Genomic DNA, 6,000 nt, shown 5'->3' with positions numbered 1-6,000 from the left:
TCAATGATGAAACCCTAGCTTCCATAAGCTCAATATAATCATATGATGATCTCCCATCTCAATATAGACCCCATCTCCTTGACAAGCCCTGATTGGCACAATGTAGATGATTAGGGTTGACCAGAGGTCAAAACCCTAATCCCAAGGTATCTGATCAAGCATAAGGAATCTCTTGGATGATGACAAGACCATGATGATGATGATGTACCATTTCAACCAAGATAATGCTAAATCTCCTTGAGAACCAAGAAACCCTAATTTGAATCACACATCCTCAGATGGTTAATGATCAATCCAATGAAACCCTAGCTTGCATCTTAACCTCTTTATCTTCTGATCAAGACTTAGGAGGATGACTTGCTCAATGTAGCCACATGATATGCAAAGATGCAATGCCTAATGACCTAAGAAATGCAATGCAATATGCTAGCTAGTCCCAAGAGAGGAGGGCAAATTTTGAGGTGTTACAGCTACCCCTATTCAATCCACTATGAACCTGTCGATATGAATAGCCTCGGCTTTCAGATGACCAGGATGAAGAGTGATTGAATACCAAGAACAGACGAACAATTTGCACTCTGATGGGAAAATAATTAACAGTGCCTGTCAGAATCGGCAAAGAAACAATCTTGAAGAAAAATCCGTCGGGTACGGAAAAAGTCGGCCTGAATACCGAAACAGAAACGTCGACCTGTATACCAAAATAAATGGTAACGCAGGGATAACCATGGCCTGAACACCACATCCGCTAGGGATTATTATTTCTTTTTAATGCTTTTCTTGAACCCCGAAATTTTTCTCTTTTTTCCGTTTTCTTGAACCCCGAAATTTTTTTTCGCACAAATGATCCCGGATCACCGCATTTGAACCCCGACATCTTGTTTGCCAAAATAATGAACCCCATTCTCCATTTGAACCCCAGTCGCCTGACGATAACTTGTGATCGCCATTGTGAACCCCGTTCTCCAGAAAATGCCTCAACATTTCCCTTTCTCCGTGTGAACCCCGTTCTCCAGAAAATGCCTCAACATTTCCCTTTCTCCGTTTGAACCCCGTTCTCCGCTTTCTTGTGATAATTCCGCTGGCAACGTCGGAAATAACACCAAACACCACTCTGAGGGCGACATATCAGAGGGTACACCTTCCCAAAAGGAAGGTAACATGTGCATCTCTTCCTCAGAAGATACCCATAACGACCTCCATTGGCCTCAGCCAAAGTCTAAGGTGACACATGAACAGAAGATAATCCTGAGGACCTCATCCCGGATATAATCTTCAACTCCAATCTCTATTTGAACCCCGATCTCCAGAAAATGCCTCAACATTTCCCTTTCTCCGTTTGAACCCCGATTGTCGCGCTGATCGCGTAACGTCCTCTGATTTTATTTCCATCTCCGTCCGACGGAAAAATTTCCTCTAGTATCGCACTACTGGGGAACATTGTTAACCTGACATCACAATGTTAAACTCCTCAGAGTAACATCTTCCAACTTCTGTCTCGCACGACAGAAATCTTCTCCAGTATCGCACTACTGGGGAATATTGTTAACCTGACATCACAATGTTAAACTCCTCAGAGTAACATCTTCCAACTCCTGTCTCGCACGACAGAAATCTCCTCTAGTATCGCACTACTGGGGAATATTGTTGATACAGTACCAAACTCCTCGGAGTAGCATCTTCACCTTTGGGCAAAACCACCTCTCAAACGATGACCACGGTTTGAGACTAGCTTATGCTTGCAATATGATGCATGATATTTTTCCAACGTAATGCTCCATAATCATGGAAATGCTACGCGATTTATTATGCATTATTCTATGCTTATTTTTTCCATGATGGATGTATAAAAAGTATCCCCCTCAAGGGACTCTTCTGGGGAACTCGAGATACTCTGCTGAGGAACTCGACAACACCCCGATTCCACCCCCGCTGGGGAATAGCACTGCTGCTGGGGAAAAGGCAACCCTTGCTGGGGAAAAACCTCCTTTGCACCCAATCCGCTTGGGGAATCGCTGGGGATAGAACCACCAACGCACTCTGTGGGGAAACAACGGTCTTTGACTTGCTGGGGATGCAACACTCCAGACTCTGTTTGGAGAGACACCACCCACAGATACCTCCGCTGGGAAACAGCAACCTTCAGGCCTAGCTGCTGGGGAAGCATCGATCTGAAACCTGCCGGGGATAACCATCCTGACCCTGCTAGGGAATCCACAGACCTTGAATCTACTGGGGAATTAGTCGTTCAGACTCTGCTTGGGGAGGAGGACAGTCCGGTACTGAACACGCGACGACTCGTCGAACCACGGTATTCATATCCAACTCCCATGTCAGCTTTCCAATTTTGAGAACTCCCAGACTCGTCTGGACCTTTTCTGCTCCATCATCTTATATTCCCCACTGTTCCGTACTCGACGGAGAGCAAACTCCTGGGATTTACACAGACTTTTCAATCCTCCGACTTTGAAGAGTCTTCTTGATTAATTCTCAAGGATCGTCGTACGTCTCGTCGCCTTTTCATCGTGCTGTTATTCATTCGTCCCTGATTGGACTCCATGGGGATTGTTTCGTCAAAAGCTTCCACATCACAACCTGCTAGTGAGTGAAAATATCTAACAGTACCTGCAAAAGAGATCGTTAGATAAAACCGTGCCCCAGGCGTGTCAAGATTTCAACACTTGGGCCACTCAACCTTCCGAATAAGATTTCAAATTTTCAATCTTATAAGCATGCATTGGAAGGGACCTTTATGTCTTAAAATGCAAGATTCTTTATCAAAAATAATCGGATGTTTTTGCAATCAAAGTGGTAATGAAAAACAAAAACAAAAATTATTTGACTGAATATGCATTTTATTGATTGAAAAAGTGTGGCTCAAACTGAGCAATACAAAGGAAGCAATTCCTGAAAAGAGGTAATTGCGCACAAAAGGAAAAATCTATCCTAATGGCAATGTGAAACCGCGATCTCATCGAGTTCCAACTCGGTTACACCCCATATGTCCTCAGACTCTCCGTGCTTTCTGCCTTCTGAACAAGACGATTCTGATTGATCCCTACCGGGGATTATCCATGTGCCTTAACCAAAACGCCAATGATCATGCTAGACGCAGTTGTTCGTTTCAATCCCTCTTTTGCCTAGACCGCCCTTTCGGGTTTTCAGTCCACCGGGATACCCTTTTTTGCCCAAGTCGCCTTTTCAGGTTTTCGACTTGCCGGGTGTACATTTTTCATTTTATCCCTAATTTTTGCCCGAACCTTTCCTTTTTTTCGGTTCGCCGGGATGCCCATTTTTGCCTGGACTATTTTATTCTTTTCGTCTAGCAGATCTCTTTATATGAAGTATTTTTTAACTGCGTCTGCATTCACAGGGGATGGAAAATCCTCGCCATCCATGGTCATTAACAACAAGGCTCCACCAGAGAAAACCTTCTTGACCACGAATGGACCTTCATAATTGGGTGTCCACTTGCCCCTACGATCGTTTTGAGGAGGAAGGATCCTTTTCAACACCATATCACCTACGTGATACACACGAGGTCGTACCTTTCTGTCAAAAGCACGCTTCATCCGCTGCTGGTATAAGTGCCCATGACAGATGGTTGCCAGCCTCTTTTCCTCAATCACGCTTAACTCTTCATACCGGGTCCTTACCCATTCAGCCTCTTGCAACTTCACGTCCATCAGGACTCTCAAAGAGGGAATCTGAACCTCGACTGGTAGCACCGCTTCCATTCCATATACCAACGAGAAAGGCGTTGCCCCAGTAGATGTACGCACCGACGTTCGATACCCATGCAATGCAAACGGCAACATCTCATGCCAGTCTTTATAGGTTACCACCATTTTATGCACAATCTTCTTTATATTCTTGTTGGCTGCCTCAACCGCCCCATTCATCTTCGGACGATAGGGAGAAGAATTGTGATGCTCAATCTTGAATTCCCGGCACAGTTCTGCCATCATCTTATTGTTCAAATTAGAACCATTATCAGTAATGATTCTCTCGGGAACCCCATATCGGCAAATGATGTCTCTCTTGAGGAATCTGGCAACGACCTGCTTCGTTACGTTCGTATAAGAGGCTGCTTCCACCCACTTGGTGAAGTAATCAATAGCCACTAATATGAACCTATGCCCATTCGAAGCCGTAGGCTCAATCTTTCCGATCATGTCAATGCCCCACATAGCAAACGGCCATGGAGACGACATTAAACTCAACGGATTTGGAGGCACGTGCACCTTGTCAGCATAAATCTGGCATTTATGACACTTCTGCACGTAATTGAAACATTGGGCCTCCATTGTCATCCAATAATAACCTGCCCTCAGCAACTTCTTTACCATCGCATTCCCACTGGCATGGGTACCGAACGATCCTTCATGAACCTCTTTCATCAATTGGCTTGCTTCTTTGTCATCAACACATCGGAGCAAGACCCAATCGAAATTCCTCTTGTACAGAACCCCATCCTTATTCAGATAGAACACCATGGCCAACCTCCGCAGAGTCTTTCGGTCCTTCTTAGATGCTCCCTTAGGATATTCTTGAGTCTCCAGATAGCGCTTGATATCGTAATACCACGGCTTCTCATCATCAGGCACTGTGTCAACAGCAAACACATAAGCCGGTCTATCCAGGCGTCCCACCTCAACACTGGGGAACTGATTCCACCACTGTACCTTAATCAAGGCGGCCAGAGTAGCCAAAGCATCTGCCAAAGGGTTCTCTTCTCTGAGCACATGATGCATCTTCACCTTGGTGAAAAACGTCAACAATCTCCTCGTATGATCCCGGTATGGAACTAAATGAGATTGATGCGTATACCATTTTCCGTTAACCTGATTTACAACCAGAGCTGAATCTCCATATATGACAAGGTTCTTGATCCTCAAATCAATCGCCTCTTCAATCCCCAATATACAAGCTTCATATTCAACCACGTTGTTGGTGCACTCAAATGTTAGCCGGGCAGCAAAAGGAATGTGGGATCCTTTCGGCGTAACCAAAACAGCACCAACACCGCTACCATTCACGTTAACGGCCCCATCAAACATCAGAATCCATTCGGACTCAGGGTCAGGCCCCTCCTCCGGGATCGGTTCCTCACAATCTTTCGATTTGAGAAACATGATGTCCTCATCAGGGAATTCAAACTTCATCGGTTGATAATCATCAATGGGTTGCTGAGCGAGGTAATCAGACAATACACTCCCCTTGATCGCCTTCTGAGAGGTATACTGAATATCATATTCTGTCAAAATCATTTGCCACCTCGCAACCCGTCCGGTCAATGCTGGCTTCTCAAAAATGTACTTGATTGGATCCATCTTGGAAATCAATAAAGTGGTATGAACCAGCATATACTGCCTCAGTCGGCGAGCAGCCCAGACCAAAGCACAGCAAGTTTTCTCGAGCGGTGAATACCTTGTTTCACAGTCGGTAAACTTTTTGCTAAGGTAATATATGGCATGCTCTTTTCGACCAGACTCGTCATGCTGCCCCAATACACACCCCATAGACCCCTCGAGGACCGTCAAGTACAGAATTAACGGTCTTCCCTCCACAGGAGGCATCAGAATCGAAGGCTCCTGCAAATATTCTTTTATCTTTTCAAATGCCGCTTGGCAATCATTATTCCACCTGACCGTTTGATCTTTTCTTAGCAACTTGAATATTGGTTCACACGTGGCTGTTAGATGAGATATGAACCGTGAAATGTAGTTCAATCTACCTAAGAAACCACGAACCTCTTTCTCTGTCCTCGGTTCAAGCATTTCTCTTATTGCTTTCACTTTAGCAGGATCAACCTCGATTCCTTTCTCGCTTACAATGAACCCCAACAATTTACCGGACCGCACCCCGAAAGTGCACTTGTTCGGATTCAACCTCAGTCTGAACTGTCTCAGCCGGTCGAACAACTTGGCCAGATCTACCAAATGCCCCTCTTCTGTCTGGGACTTTGCTATCATGTCATCAACATAGCATTCGATTTCA

Source organism: Lathyrus oleraceus, chromosome 3, assembly GCF_024323335.1.
Source record: "Lathyrus oleraceus cultivar Zhongwan6 chromosome 3, CAAS_Psat_ZW6_1.0, whole genome shotgun sequence".
NCBI classification, from domain to species: Eukaryota; Viridiplantae; Streptophyta; class Magnoliopsida; order Fabales; family Fabaceae; genus Lathyrus; species Lathyrus oleraceus.
Note: the sequence above shows the minus strand (reverse complement) of the source record.